We start from the raw sequence: 17,011 nt of genomic DNA, 5'->3' as shown, positions 1-17,011 counted from the left end.
GGTTTTTTTTGAACATCAGTACAGACGCAAGCGCTCATACATACGCGCATACACTCACCCCTATGAACGCACACACGCACACCCTACCCCTATGAGCACCTCCGAGAGACTGAGCCGGCATGTCATCTTGAAATTTACGAAGTCACCGTAGGCGCCTCGTCGTCGACGGGAACGTCTCCTCCCACTGAAAGCGCACCGCCGGAAATCCTGAAATAAATCCAGGAATAATGCAAGCACCAGGATTTGAACCCTGATGGGCTGGGGATACCACTGTCCCTCTAACCATTCAACCACAGGTTGGTTTGCCGGACTCTTGGTTTAGGCATGTGAATGGATTAGTGGGCTATTGCCTTAGGACCCTTTGTTCTACGTGAGGTATTTGTTGGGGTCAGACAAGATATTTTAGTGGATTCACGTCACGTAAATACGTATATATACGAAACGTACCAAGCAAAATCACTTGATGCCATTGCAAGCAATCTTGATGCCATTGCCACAAGGCAATGAGCCCCGTACAACACGGACAGCAAGGATAATGGCTTGGTGTGAATGTTCAAGCTGCTCACAGGCACAACATAACTCTATTTCACAAAGGCCCCCAAGGACACGGGTCGAAATAATATCACCACTATCAAGATCTTTTTTTTTAAAAGGGCAACCTGGTGCATGTAGCTCCCGCTTGCGCAGGGTCCAGGGAAGGGTCCGACCACTTTGGGTCTATAGTACGCAGCCTTTCCCTACATTTCTGTAAGAGGCTGTTTCCAGGACTTGAACCCATGATCTCATGGTCACAAGGCAGCAGCTTTACCACTGCGCCAAGGCTCCCCTTCACTATCAAGATCTTTCTCATCATAAAAAATGCTTTACTGATCAGTGTTCTATCTTTAGAATCCACCATGCCCTTAAGTTTTAGGTGGACTTTAGGGTTATATTGAGGCTTTAGTGGGGCTGTTGTGGGAGGGGAAACCCACCATTTGTTTGTCGACTATCGTGATTAAATCCGACGATAAAAATGAATTGACCAGATGTCGATAGTGTTGTTGCACGTCCTCTCGCGCATCTTCTCCCTTAGAAAATCCTTTGCATTGACACTCAGTCTTTCTAAGACAACTCTTTGCACTTTCAGAGTCCAAATTGGCTCCTCCCATGCTTTAAGCAATAGACCCCTTAATGATGAGGCACTTACGAATTGAATCCTCCCACTTAACCTTATCAACATCATAGTCCTTTTCATGATATCATAATTTTTGTCACTAGGCACTACTATCCTCCCATTTTACCTTCTCAACAACATTGTCCTTTTTCAGGGTATCATAATTTTCACCGCCTTCTTTAGGTGTTTTCGGAGGATTATTAAGAAGAGCATAATTAATATTCAGCAAAGCCAACGCGATCTCAAGCTTCTCCTTATTTTAATTGCTACCATTTAAGTGCATGCCATTGAGCATTCCAACATGATGAGATTAAGAGACATTAAATGTTACTCCCTCCGTTTCTAAATAATATAAGCCTTTTTATTGATATAATCAAATACAAACTTTGGCCAAAGATGGATAAGAACAAAAAAATTATGGGCATGCATTTATGAACCATCTTTGGCCAAAAAAATAAATAGAAGCCACTTTATTAAATACTCATATATAAATTTCTTTATCAACCCGGTCCACATGAGCTTGGGTCAGAAATTGACAAGATTAATAAAATCATGTGGTCAAGATGCCCGTCATTCAACATGAACATAAGCCGCACTCAATTTAGAGGATTTGTAAATTTAATTTTGCAGCGGCGACATTATGGCATGATAATGATAATCATGAACATAAGCCGCACTCAATTCAGAGGATTTGTAAATTTAATTTTGCAGCGGCGACATTATGGCATGATAATGATAATCATCATCATAACAAAAATGCCATCAAAGAAATAACTAAGCATAACAAAAAGTGTTAAAACAATTAAGCATGGCACATAGTTGCATGAGGAAGAATAGAAACGCTAGAGAATCATCTAACATTAATAAGCATGCAAGAATCCCTAAAATTTATACACATTAGCACTAAAGTGCCATCTCAGTTGTCGCTGTTTTTTCTTTTTTGAGAAACCACTGTTTTTTTTTTTGGTTTTTGAGGGGGAACCGCTGATTTAGTGTTTTTGAGACAATGGAACCGCTGATTTAGTATAAAGTTGCCAGAAATTGCATTACGGTCCATTACTATAATTTATTTATTTTTGTTATTATTGGACTGAAAATTCCTCCCGAGATGGGCCAGACAAACCGCCTGGGCCTGGGCTAGGAATACGAGGCGCCAGTGGCCCGTCCGCTGGCTACCGCGATCCGTCGGATGGCGATCGGACGGTCCACAGCGTGCGCAGCTGGAACAAAATCAGCGCAGAGCGGCTGCCCCCAGCGAGCCCTCGATTTCCCCCCTCCCTTCTCTTCTTCACACCCGTGACGGCGACGAGCGAGCGAGAGAGCGGCGACAGCGAGCGCCTGCCGCAGTGGAGGAAGACAACGGCGCCGGCGAGTGTCTTTCGCCGGAGTCGCGTGCGGATTTTTCTAGCGCGCAGCTCCGGCGAGCGGTGCTCGTCGGTGACCTCTGCGACGCGGCCGAGCGCGTGCAGGCGTCCCCGCAACGACGACTGAGGCGCGTCACCAGATCCGTTACGGTGGTGGGTCCCCAACGCCTACAAGCAAGCGAAGGGCCACGGGAACAGCCCGTGCAGCGGGCGGCGTTGCTCCGGCGCCGCCGTGGCCAGCGACGACGGCGAGGTCCGTAAGGTTAACGTCGCTACCTTAATTGTAGGGGGATAGGGTTCTTAAGGAATTTTGTGGATTTTCGCACGAATTTTAAGGACAGGTTTCGGATCAGCGGATGATTAGGAATAGCACACATTGATCCATTCGCCTTGGAAAATTTGACTCCTAGGGTTTCAGAATAAATGTATACCAGAGATGGTACTGAACTGTATATGTGAAGATATTAGATGAATCATGAATTATTGTCAGATTACATATACTGTACCAGAGTACAGAAGGGCAGCATTACAGTCTTACTTTGTTGTTGCCGGACTTAGCGAGAGCGATCAGAGATGAGGTCGAGCGAGAGAGAGAGACGGAGGTAGACGAACGAGAGAGAGAGAGTCAGTTTTGTGCTGCCACCAACTGCGCAGCGTTTTCTGCTCTTACCTTTTCTTCTTATCTCTGTTACAAAATTGGAAACGACTAACTACCCCGGCCAGCTCGCTGTGATCCGGATTGGCCGCGCCATCCCGCAACCTCCAGATGCACAAGCGCGCTATATAACAGAAAGAACGGAGCGAGATCGTGCGTACTGCACGTCCCCATCTACTACGTGCATGCTGCATGGAAGTGTCACATCTGCAGGCATGCAATGTTTATTTTAAGCAGAAAACTACATTAGCCTATGACGTGAGCTTAGCATGGCTAACATTTCTCCCCCCTAAGCTCAGCGTCCTTTGCTAATTACCTTCACTCCCAGCCTCTGACGCAGCTCGACGAACTTCACCCGACCCAGCGCTTTTGTCAAGGCATCAGCAACCTGATCATCAGTGCCAACGTGATCAATCTGCACCTCCTTTGTTTCAACACAATCTCGGATGAAATGAAACTTGATATCAATATGTTTGCTTCGGTCGTGGTGAACGGGGTTCTTGGCCAGTGCAATTGCAGACTTGTTGTCAATCAGAAGCTTGAATGAGCTTGCTTCTTCTTCTCCTCTCATCTCTGCAAGAAGACGGCTCAACCAAAGACCTTGGCAAGTGGCTGCGGCTGCTGCAACATACTCCACCTCACATGAGCTGATGGCTACAATCTTTTGCTTTTGAGAGGTCCATGACAATGGGTTCTCACCAAGGAAGAAGATCTGACCCGAGGTGCTCTTGCGATCTCCAACATCTCCGGCGTGATCGCTGTCACTGTAACCAATCAGTTCAGCTTTGCCGGAGCCACGCCGGTAGCAGCAGCCATAGTTCAGAGTGCCGCGCACATACCGAAGGATTTGCTTCACGGCTGTCCAGTGAGTCACAGTGGGCTTCTCCATAAACCTGCTCACTATCCCAACCGCATGTGTGATGTCTGGCCTGGTGTGAACCAAGTATCTCAGGCTCCCAATCACGGTACGGTACAGCGAGGCATCAACCAATTTTGCTTCATCATCTTTCTTCAGCTTGAGCCGGCATTCCATGGGAGTTTGGCATGCATTACATCCATCCATTCCAGCCACCTCGAGCACTTTTTCTGCATAATTCCTCTGACACAAAGTAATGGAGTCTCTGGTTTGTGTTACCTCAATGCCCAAGTAGTAACTTAGAAGGCCAAGATCACTCATTTTGAAGAGCTCTTGCATCTGTCCCTTGAACTCGATGATGGATGCTTGGTCAGTGCCCGTGATGATGAGGTCGTCGACGTACACGCCCACTAGCAGGAACGAGTGAGCATTGCCACGGCGGTACACAGCGTGCTCCAGTGGACTGCGCGTGAACCCCAACATGCTCATGCTCTCGTCTAGCTTCGCGTACCAGGCCCTCAGAGCTTGCCGTAGCCCGTAGAGTGCCTTCCGAAGCCGCAGGACCTGCTGCTCCTTGCCGGCGGTGATGTACCCCGGCGGCTGCGCCACGTACACTTCCTCGGCGAGGTCACCATTGAGAAAAGCGGATTTTACATCCATGTGGTGCACCTCCCAGCCGGAGTGCGCGGCGAGCGCAAGAAGCAGCCGCACAGTCTCCATGCGTGCCACCGGCGCGAAAACTTCCTCGAAGTCCACGCCTTCTCGCTGCACATAGCCTTTCGCCACCAAGCGGGCCTTGTACTTGATGATCTTGCCATCCGGGTCGCGCTTGACGCGATATACCCACTTGAGACCGATCACCGTGTGTCCACCTGGGAGCTGAGCAAGCTCCCATGTCTTGTTGTCGATGATGGACTGCATCTCGACGTCCATGGCACCCTTCCATGCCTTGCTTGCGAGCGCCTCGTCCACGCCACGCGGCTCCTCGGCATTGAACAGGCAGCGCACGAGCAGGCACCGCTCGAACTGCTCACGCACCGCCTGATTCTCGGTCTCCTCCAGCACGCTCGTGAAGCTCCGGTAGCGAACTGGCTGCCCCGTTGGCACATCATGCCTGGAGTCATATGATGGAGGCGTGTCCCCGCTAGCCCTCGGCGAGTCCATGGGTGTCACCGGCTTGTACTGCGATGACTCGGGCGCGTCCACCACAGGTGTGGCAACTGCAGGAGATCGCGGCGTCCCCAAGGCTGGTGTAGAGGGTGTCGCCGCGGTCCGAGGGGTGGCCAGCGGGGTGGTCGACCCACTGTCGATCTCCTGGACACCATCATCCATGGTGTAAACCACGGTAAATGTCACCGGCGCTGCGGTGTCCGCGCTCGTGCCCGGGGTGCTCCAAGTCCATGGCCTGCTCTCTTCAAATAAAATGTCACGAGTTACCTGAAGTTTTTTCGCCACCGGGTCGTAGACGCGATAACATTTGGCACCCTCCTCATAGCCAATAAACACCATGGGAGTTGAGCGATCAGTGAGCTTGGTCACCCCTAGTCCGAGCTTCTTCACATGTACTGTGCAGCCGAAGGTACGCAGGTGTTGCACGTTCGGCTTCCTGCCGTGCCATGCTTCATATGGCGTGACACCATCGAGGCTGCGGGTCGGTGATCTGTTGAGAATGTATACAACCGTCCTCACTGCTTCGCCCCAGAACACAGCGGGCATGCCCATGCTCTTCAGTAAACACCGCGCCATCTCGACAACAGTCTGATTACGCCGCTCAACGACACCATTTTGTTGCGGCGAATATGGTGCAGTCGTGTAGTGCTTGACCCCGAGCTTGTCGCAGTACTCCACGAACTCACCAGAATTAAACTCGCCGCCCCGGTCAGACCGGAACGCATGCAACCTGCATCTTCCTTCAGTTTCAGCAGCAGCCTGAATCCTCTTGAAGCAGCTGAATGCCTCGTCCTTTGTCTTCAGTACGGCCAACCACATGTATCGACTGAAGTCATCAACTACAAGCAAAAAATACTTGTTGCCTCCAAGAGTGGGTGGACTGATCGGACCACACAAGTCAGTGTGGACAAGCTCCAAGCCTTGTTCGGCCCTGTACGCTGCTGCCTGCGGGAATGGTGCACGGTGCTGCTTGCCGAGGGTGCATCCGTCGCAGTACTCGTCGACGCGGTCGATCAGCGGCATCCCACGTACCATGCTTTTGGAGGACATGCCACGCAGTGCCCTGAAGTGTAGATGACCCATCCTAGCATGCCAACGCCAGGTCTCGTCGTCGTTCTTCGTCAGCAGGCACGCCGGTGTGTCAATGGTGAGCACGGCAGTGTACAAACGACTGATCGAACGCCGGATGTGAGCCATCATGCGCCCGACGGTGTCATGAATTGTCATCAGTCCCTCATGAATCTGAATTCTGCACCCCTCTTCATCCAGCTGGCCAACTGAAATTATATTGCTGCTAAGACTTGGGATAAAGTAAACCTCTGACAGTGCGCGTTGGTTGCCGCTCTGTCCTCTGAAGATCACTGAACCTCTTCCTCGGATTGCAACGCGTGATCCATCTCCGAACTTTACAGTCCCTTGCACAGATTCATCAAGAGTACTGAACATGCCCCTGTCACCAGTCATGTGGCTTGTAGCTCCCGTATCAAAGTACCACAGCCCCGGCGGTGAGATCTCTGGATGCACTTTCTCTTCATTGAGATGAACTTGCTGGGGCGCCACGATGCTGGTGGTGAAACAAGTGGTGACCGCGGCCATCATAAGTCCCTCATGGTGCTCGTCGCCTTCGCGGACTAGATGTGCTTGCCCCTGCTTTGCACGTTCTTCTTCCGCCTTAATCCTGGTGTAGCACTCTTTCTTCCAATGACCCGGCTTGTTGCAATAATGGCATTTGCCCTTTTTCTTGCCGCCTGAGCCGCCGGATCCTCCCGCACCGCCGCTGCCCGGTGCAGGTCTGCCACCGCCGCCACCGTGAGGTTTTGGCTTGCCCGGCGACTTGTTCTTGCCGCCGCCTCCTCCGCCGGACGATGAACCGCCGGCGCCGCTGCCCAGCTTCTCCCGGGCCAGCCACTCCTCATGAGTGAGCAGAAGGCGCCCGGTGGATTGCGTGCCGTCGTCGAGGTCGTAGTGGTCCTCACATGCAAAGAAACGCCCGACGAGCTCCTCGATGGACATGGTTTTCAGATCGATCAAGGATTCGATCGCCATGGCCATCGGGCGGTACCTCCGCGGCACCACTCGGAGAAACTTCTGGACTGCCTTGTGCTCGGTGACAGGGTCGCCATACAGCTCCAGGTCGGCGACGAGGCCAGAAAGTCGCAGCCCGAAATCCTCGACGGACTCCCCGTCTTTGAAACGGAGATCCTCGAACTCCCGCCGGCGCACCTGCGCCTTGGCTTCACGAGCGCGCTCGCTGCCCATCCGCATCGTCTTGATGGTCTCCCACGCCTTCTTCGCCGTGTCCTTCGCAGCCAGCACACGCAGCATCTCCGGCGGAACGCCGGTGAGGATGATCTGTAGCGCGCGCCGGTCGTCGTTCTCCTCGGCGCCGTCCTCGATCACCGCGGTCCAGACGCGGGCGACTTGCAGCTTAACCTGCATCACAAGCGCCCACTCCTGGTAATTGGTACGGGTGAGCATCATGGACGTCCCCGACTCCTCGCGCACGACGCGCTCCACCACGCGGAGTTCGCCGCTGCCGCTGCCGCTGCCGGTGAGACGCGCGATCGGCGCCTTGGACGTCGGCGTCTTCGGCGGCGACTTGGTCCCGGTCTTGCTCATCTTCTCCTCCTCGCTATCCGACATGGTACGCCGCGGATCGGACACCGCCGGCCACCGGAGAGTGGATCGAACACCACGGCTCTGATGCCAATTGTTGTTGCCGGACTTAGCGAGAGTGATCAGAGATGAGGTCGAGCGAGAGAGAGAGAGACGGAGGTAGACGAACGAGAGAGAGAGAGTCAGTTTTGTGCTGCCACCAACTGCGCAGCGTTTTCTGCTCTTACCTTTTCTTCTTATCTCTGTTACAAAATTGGAAACGACTAACTACCCCGGCCAGCTCGTTGTGATCCGGATTGGCCGCGCCATCCCGCAACCTCCAGATGCACAAGCGCGCTACGCTGACCGGGTTAACTATAACAGAAAGAACGGAGCGAGATCGTGCGTACTGCACGTCCCCATCTACTACGTGCATGCTGCATGGAAGTGTCACATCTGCAGGCATGCAATGTTTATTTTAAGCAGAAAACTACATTAGCCTATGACGTGAGCTTAGCATGGCTAACATACTTTAATAGATCTACAACTTCTGCTCCTTCCAATTCAATACAAATCACACTGAGTAATAACATTAATAGATCTACTTTAATAGTTTTACTTGATGTACCACAATAATTTTCTCTGCTTACTTCATCATAATTACATTTTTTATTTTGATATTTGTTCTTATTAAATTACTTAAAATTGACGCCCCTGCTCATGCCTCCAGTCAGATCTGACTCAAAGTAGATGCGATGTCGAAGCGGGACAGACACAGGGGAGGTGGAGGAGCTCCACTTACCCCGGAGGAGCAGGAGGACCAGGACATCGAGGATGCGGTGCAGAAGCGCCTGAAGACTGAATTCAGCAAGCTCAAGGGGGCGGAGAATAGGTGCAAGCGCGCTTTCACAGAGGCGGGTATGAGAGGTACCCTTGTCGCAGAGGAGCAGAAAACTATTGTTGTGAGTTATTTTCTACTTATTTCCTCGTAAATTGCCGTGGGCTACCTGTTTCTAGTTTCAAGCCCCGGCTTGCTAAACCTCTATTTTGAACAGAGTCAAAGTCTTCGAAAGTTTGAGCTTAAAGTTGATTGTTCTGCGCAAGAATTTAAGGCGTACATTGAGAAAAGGAGAACACACATTAGAAAGGTGAACATGCCTTGTGTTTCTATAAGTGGTCTACATTTGAATGCTGCCTTTTCTGTCCATGAACATGGGTTCTGTGTATGATTGTGCAGGTTACATTCAGTATGACCGAAATGATGGAAACACCAGACCCAAATTCTCCAGCAGTATCAGTGTTGCAATTGCTTTGCTGTGATTGGAGTGGGTATTTCACCCTCTTTAGAGAAACCCCCGACTACTCACAGGATCCTAAGAAGAGGTATGAGAAAGGTGGTTTCCTGACATTTGCTGGAATGACAAAGAAGATGCAGTTCCCAGATATTTTTGGACCCATCACCGAGTTGCAGCAATATAAAGAATCATACACAGATGTGTAAGTCAACAGTACTTATTTATTGCAAGCTTTATTATTTTATTTACTGCAACAAGTACTAGCTGAAATAAAAAAGCATGGGGGAACACTCAATAGGATGTTCTCTTTTGTGTGTTTGAAGAAAAATGTTACTTAATAGAATACACGCCATGGTAGTGCTCATGACATTGTTCAACTCTGTGATGCTCAATGCACTCAATCGCATTGCCATTTGTTGTGGTGAACATTTCTGTATTAACGTCATTTGCTCCACAAAGTAATTACATTGTTGGATGTCCAGTACGCTATAAAATGCTCAGTCAGGGGTAGTTAATTGTGGATAGAAAATTGTGTTAGTCTTGATCCAGTACAGTGTTCAGTCTGGCCCCTCATCTTATTTTAAACTTGGCAATACAAGCTTTAAATTTATTTTAAAGCTGTCACCAATATCTGTAGCGGACTTAATAAGAAACCATCGTGCGTTGTTAACTGATTGGATTCATTTTGTTTCTTGTACTTGATGAGTCCTCATGTCTAATTCCATGCTGAATATTTAGTTGAGTATCTATATCAGCTCACTGAAGATACTGATTGCTCCTGCTCAAATAATGAATTTATCAATAAGAATCTCTTAGCCCTTCACCGAACATACATGGCAGTTGAGGCCGGCATGGAATGCAGGTTACAGTTTCTGTGCTTTAGGGTCGCTCATAAGTTCTGTAACCACATGATGATGGATGAATCACAAATGAGCATGTGCTTTGGCACATGGGTTGCGGGAAGGGAAAACCTACGGGACCATTTTATGCGCAACACCAGGTCCATTTTATGAGTGTAGGACCTAGGCCCCAAGGTACATACTACTATGCAGTTTATTGGGCTGGTGGTTGCTATTTGAACCCTGGCAAGCTTGGATCAATAAATTACCTGTTTGTGTGAAAAAGTATCATAGCTGCTGCTCTGTTTTCATGAATTCTTACTAATCGTAATCATATTCTTATCTCTAACTAGCAAAAGTTCATTGAGTTCTGATGTTGTGTTTTGTTTCACACAGGACAAAGGTTGAAATATTCAAGGGCTTTCTTAAGAGAATGACCTACGAAGTCAGAAAGCTCAATGTTCTCAATTGCCGAAGCTATAAAAGTTACCTTGTTCCTTTGCTGAACCTGTTGATGTTCATCCTTGGGGAGTGCCCGCGCTTCCCTGAAAGTGAGGACTTTGTGGTTGAGAACTGTGAGTTGCCTCGTTCTCATCTGAAAATGGTGACCCCAAGGCTGAGTGAATTGATCCGTGAATGGTCGAAATTATCAAAACTGGCGTTCATGTTTTTTATTGCTATTATCGAGTTCGACATGGAGTTTAGGGAGAGTCGTGTTAGTTTTGACGAAGCTAGAAAGGAGATGCACAGTCAAATTGATATGAGGGGGGGTGATCTAGTGCTGAATTTTTGCGGATCAGATGGAAACTTCAACTTGAGAACCTTGTTGGGAGGTTATCTTCGTCTGCTAAAATGTGAAAAGGAGGACATTATTAGGATCATCATGCGGACTAAGCATCAAGTCACTAACATTATCCATGAGCACAAACCAAAACTTGAAGAGCAAGACCTGACAAAGATGACAGCAGCCAAGAGGAGTATAGCAGAGCGCAGGAAAGCTGAAAACAATGCTGAGTATGCTCGCTGGGAGAGAATCAGGGATGAGGATGGGCAGAAGGTTCTAGATGTCCTATTGAATGATTTGCCCATCGTGTAGTTGCTGTAAAATGCTTTATATGTTACCTAGCAATTGCCATGAATGTTGTTGCCTGTCACTGAAGCTGGAGAGGATGAGGAAGAGGCTGGGTCTGAGAAGTGTGATGACCAGTGATGTGAAGATGACAGAAGTTGTTTTCTGGAGGTCAAAATGTCCAGTTGATGTTGTCTTGTGGCAATGTGTTTTGGCCCTAGTCTTGATTGATGGGCGCTGAAGTTGTATATGAATGGCAGTTGCTGCCTGTGTAGTTGTTGTCTTGTCGTTTTGGTATTATTATTTGGAACTCGGTTACTTGCTAATTGTGTAGTTGCCTTTCCGTTTTGATATGGTTTGGAACTCGGTTACTGGCTTACTGCTTTTTGTTTTGGACCTTGTTCTGTTAACGAGTACTATAATGGAACCGGGCTCCCAGTTTGGAGCCGTATATGGAGAAACAAAATACTACTGTATTATGTTTGTCTTTCCTTCCGTCATTATCCTCTGCAATATCTTTCCTTTCGGTTACAAGGGCACTGGAATTCTGGAACCGCAAGCAGGCCATCTACCACCTCAGGCCTCATTTGGTTTCAGGCCCAAGACACCTGCGCATTTGGAAGCCCACGAGTAAACCCGGGCATGGGCAGCCCGGCCGACCCGGCCCGAGCTTGGCCGAAAAACCTGGGTCGGGCCGGGTCGGGCTTGACGTTCGGGCCGGGCTTGGGCCTTGTTTTGCAGCCCGGAAGATAGTTCGGGCCGGGCTCAGGCTTGAAAATAGGGTGTATTTCGGGCTTCGGGCCGGGTGCAAGCTTGGGAAATGAAGGTCGGGCTTTTACAAGCTCGGCCCGAAACCCGGCCCGGCCTGACGTTTGCCTGGGTTTACCCACGAGACAGGGGCAGCTCAGCCCTTTTCGTGAAATCACTAATTGAGGAGTATTCGTTGCAAAGATCACTCTAATCCCTCTGGTTGCGACAAGTGGCGCACATGCAGCGTCAGTTATCGCAACCTGTGAGTTTTTCCTTTGTTCGTAGATTCGTTTATTCAAAACGTTTTATCTCTCAAACTGTGCGTCCAAATTTTAAACCGCTTTCGTCGTTGGATTCCTCACGTCGAGATCTTCAAAACTAGATCCCATGTTGATAGGTTTTGACGAACTTTTTTTCACGAAGAAATCGGACAAAAAAATCGGATGAAAAAACCGAACCGGGAGCACAAGTTTTTTCTCTTTCCAAAAAGGCACGCCCGTGCCTCTCGCGGAATCAAAACCGTGACTGTCGCGGAAGGAAAAAAAGAGAACGCGTTTTTTTCGTTTCCGAGGAGGCACGGCCGTGACCCTCGTGAAAGCACAACCGTGCCACTTTACGGAAGCAAAACCGTGACTCTTGCGAAAGAAAAAAACAAAAAACATATTTTTTCCTTTCCGAGAGGCGCGGCCGTGACTCTCGCGAAAGCACAACCGTGCCTCCCGCGGAAGCAAAACCATGACTCTCATGAAAGAAAAAAAACAGAAAACATGTTTTTTTTTCGTTTCCGAGAGGCACGGCCGTGACTCTCGCGAAAGCACACCCGTGCCTCTCGCGGAAGCAAAACCGTGACTCTCGTGAAAGAAAAAAAAAAGAAAAAAAGTGTTTTTTTCGTTTTCGAGAGGCACGGCCGTAACTCCCGGAAAGCAAAACCATGCCTCTCGCGAAAGCAAAACCATGACTCTAGTGAAAGGGGAAAAAAGAAAACGCGTTTTTTCACGCAAAAAATTTTTCAAATATTTTTTTGGTTGAAAAGCTAAGGAAGAGCGGTGGAAAACCAAAACGTCGAGAAAGCACAGAAAAACCGTTTAAAAAACTGAAAACATGTGCGGAAAAATAAAAAAACAAGATCCGGGAGAAGCGCCCGGAATGCGACACGTGGCGAATGGCTGAGAGCGCGTCAAGTGGCGCTGATCGTTGCGAGGCTCTCGAAGGAGCGCTCGTTAACTAGTTGCTCTCCCTTTCCGCGGCGGCGAGATCGAGCGCTCCACCTCCCTCCACCTCCACGCTCAGTCCCTCTAGCGGGGGTGATGGCGACGGAGGTCATCACCTTCCGGATCTCTCTCCCCTGCCTTTAAGTTCCTCACCTCCGACGAAGACGCGGCCGGGAGGTCATCCTCCTCTTTCACCAAGGTATGCCCTCCTCCTCCTCTTCTACTCGAGTGGTTTTCTTCTCCATGGTGATGCCTTCACTGCCACACGAGGACACGAGACCCAAAAACCTCCTCTTTGGTCTACTTCTTTTGTTTGCAGCGCCCCCGAGCCCCTAGCGTGATTGGTTTGTTCTCATGGCCCCAACAAATTATTATGGAAGAAAAATTCTTGTTCCTTGCCACTAGATGATTGGTGTTTTTCTTTCTGCCATCGTAATGACAATTGGGAGCAGCAAGATTAGATAATTATATTTAGACATACTAGTACATAGATTGACATAACTTGGAAGAATTAGTGATGGGTGATCGCTGCTAACTTGCGTTCTGGCGGATTGCCAAAGTGGAAGTGGTAATTACTATGTCGTTCAGGACATGAAAAATTTAGCGTTGAATGCCAGCTTTGTGTAGGTCTAGTTTAGTGAGCTTCCTATTGGTTTGTTTTTCTCTCCCTGCATAGCTAGCTAGCTTACTGTTAACATGTCATCTGCTGGATATTATATTTTTCCATGGCAAGATTAAAAATATAGAACTATCTATGATTACCTGGCACATATGTAGCTTATGTAGTTTCTTGTGCACTCTGTACTACCAGCATTTGATAGGTTGTACTTGGTGTGAAATTCATTGATGTTGATTTACACACACAAGTTTCATATGCATTGGTTAATAGTAGTTCTTCCCTAGTGTAGAGAGAATTAAAATGTAATGTAAGTCATGGTACTGCGTTTATTCTGTTCCTGAGAAGTATTTTATTGTGTGTCAAATGCAGGTGCTCTGACATTAGAAGTTTGCCTTATCCAAAAACGCCGTGTTCAGTTGTTGGGTGCCTTTTGGTTCGTCCATCATGGAGAAGATTTCACCCGGAGCAAGAAAGGTATGTGAGCCATTCCCTTGACACGAAACTGCTGTAGACATCGTATTCATCAAATCTGATTCAATGCCGCCAAGCAAGTACCAACCTGAAATAAATTGCTTGATGCATATAGCAACTTGCCTACTGCTGATCATTATGTCTCATTGTTCATTGATAGTTGCTCATATAGTGCTCTTCTTTGTTAAAATTGATTATCAGTTGCAGCCCTCTGACATTAGCAAGTGTTTTGCTTGATTTTAGTCTATGAGAAAATGTTGCTCTTAATTTTGTAGAATACCACTATGTTTGTATTTACTCTATTCCTAGGCTCCTACCTACTGGTATTGTTGTTGCTTAGCAATATGTTCTGTAATATGTGGTAGCTAGTGCATATTCATGCGCTTCTTGAATGTATTGTGTGTTCTAAAATTGTTTAGCAAAAATACTATATGCATCTTTTGTGCCATAAACTGATAAGTATTCATTCGTGTGTCGAATGCAGGTGATCTAACATTAGAAGTGTTTTGCTTTACCCGAAGACGTTGTGTTCAATTGCTTGGTGCCTTTCGATTCGTCGGTCATTGAGAATATTTCACTCAGAGGAAGAAAGGTGTATGACGCAATCATCCCTTAGACACCGTCATTGAGGAAGCTTAATTTCTGCAAAACTACTACTCTTAACTATGTGTTTGTTCTGTTACTGTTATGCAGACTGTTCTTAATTCTGTTTATACACAATGAAATCTATTCAGAATACTCTTTATAACAAAACTACTACTCTTAACTATGTGTTTGTTCCGTTACTGTCATGCAGACTGTTCTTAATTCTGTTTATACACAATGCAATCTATGCAGAATGCTCTTTCTAATAAAACTACTACTCTTAACTATATTTCTCTGCCTAGTATTGGCAGTGGTCTTATTTCAGTATATAAGATTTTTTTTTGAAAAACTACTACAGAACTTGGTTCCACAACCATGTGTCCACGGTGATGGGTTGGATGAGACTTATCATGTAATCGAGTTAGTTTTGTTATGGTTTGATCCCTAGTATCCACTATGTTCTGAGATTGATGTTGCTATGACTTTGCTATGTTTAATGCTTGTCACTAGGGCCCGAGTGCCATGATTTCAGATTTGAACCTATTGTTGGGGAACGTAGCAGAAATTCAAAAAATTTCCTACGTAACACCAAGATCTATCTATGGAGAGACCAGCAACGAGTAGAAAGAGAGTGCATCTACATACCCTTGTAGATCGCTAAGCGGAAGCGTTCAAGTGAACGGGGTTGATGGAGTCGTACTCGTCGTGATTCAGATCACCGATGATCCTAGTGCCGAACGGACGGCACCTCCGCGTTCAACACACGTACAGCTCGACGATGTCTCCCACGCCTTGATCCAGCAAGGAGAGAGGGAGAGGTTGAGGAAGACTCCATCCAGCAGCAGCACAACGGCGTGGTGGTGATGGAGGAGCGTGGCAATCCTGCAGGGCTTCGCCAAGCACCTACGGGAGAGGAGGAGGTGTCACGGGAGGGAGGGAGGCGCCAAGGGCTCAGGTGTGGATGCCCTCCCTCCCCTCCACTATATATAGGGGCAGGGGAGAAGGGGGAGGCGCAGCCTTGCCCCCTACTCCAAGAAAGGGGTGCGGCTAAGGAGGGGGGAGGAGTCCATCCTCCCCAAGGCACCTCGGAGGTGCCTTCCCCCTTTAGGACTCTCCCCTTTTTCCTTTATCTTGGCGCATGGGCCTCTAGGGGCTGGTGCCCTTGGCCCATGTAGGCCAAGGCGCACCCCCTACAGCCCATGTGGCCCCCCGAGGCAGGTGGCCCCACCCGGTGGGCCCCCGGGACCCTTCCGGTGGTCCCGGTACAATACCGATGACCCCGAAACTTGTCCCGATGGCCGAAACAGGACCTCCTATATATAAATCTTTACCTCCGGACCATTCCGGAACTCCTCGTGACGTCCGGGATCTCATCCGGGACTCCGAACAACATTCGGTAACCACATATAAGCTTCCTTTATAACCCTAGCGTCATCGAACCTTAAGTGTGTAGACCCTACGGGTTCGGGAGACATGCAGACATGACCGAGACGTTCTCCGGTCAATAACCAACAGCGGGATCTGGATACCCATGTTGGCTCCCACATATTCCACGATGATCTCATCGGATGAACCACGATGTCAAGGACTTAATCAATCCCGTATTCAATTCCCTTTGTCAGGCGGTATTTTACTTGCCCGAGATTCGATCGTCGGTATACCGATACCTTGTTCAATCTCGTTACCGGCAAGTCACTTTACTCGTTCCGTAACACATCATCCCGTGATCAACTCCTTGGTCACATTGCGCATATGATGATGTCCTACCGAGTGGGCCCAGAGATACCTCTCCGTTTACACGGAGTGACAAATCCCAGTCTCGATTCGTGCCAACCCAACAGACACTTTCAGAGATACCTGTAATGCACCTTTATGGCCACCCAGTTACGTTGTGACGTTTGGTACACCCAAAGCATTCCTACGGTATCCGGGAGTTGCACAATCTCATGGTCTAAGGAAAAGATACTTGACATTGGCAAAGCTCTAGCAAATGAACTACACGATCTTTTGTGCTAGTCTTAGGATTGGGTCTTGTCCATCACATCATTCTCCTAATGATGTGATCCCGTTATCAACGACATCCAATGTCCATAGCCAGGAAACCATGACTATCTGTTGATCACAACGAGCTAGTCAACTAGAGGCTCACTAGGGACATATTGTGGTCTATGTATTCACACGTGTATTACGATTTCCGGATAATACAGTTATAGCATGAATAAAAGACTATTATCATGAACAAAGAAATATAATAATAACTTATTTATTATTGCCTCTAGGGCATATTTCCAACAGTCTCCCACTTGCACTAGAGTCAATAATCTAGTTCACATCGCCATGTGATTAACACTCACAGGTCACATCGCCATGTGACTAATA

This window comes from Triticum aestivum, chromosome 2A (genome assembly GCF_018294505.1).
Source record: "Triticum aestivum cultivar Chinese Spring chromosome 2A, IWGSC CS RefSeq v2.1, whole genome shotgun sequence".
NCBI lineage: Eukaryota > Viridiplantae > Streptophyta > Magnoliopsida > Poales > Poaceae > Triticum > Triticum aestivum.
This window is presented reverse-complemented; position numbering follows the sequence as displayed.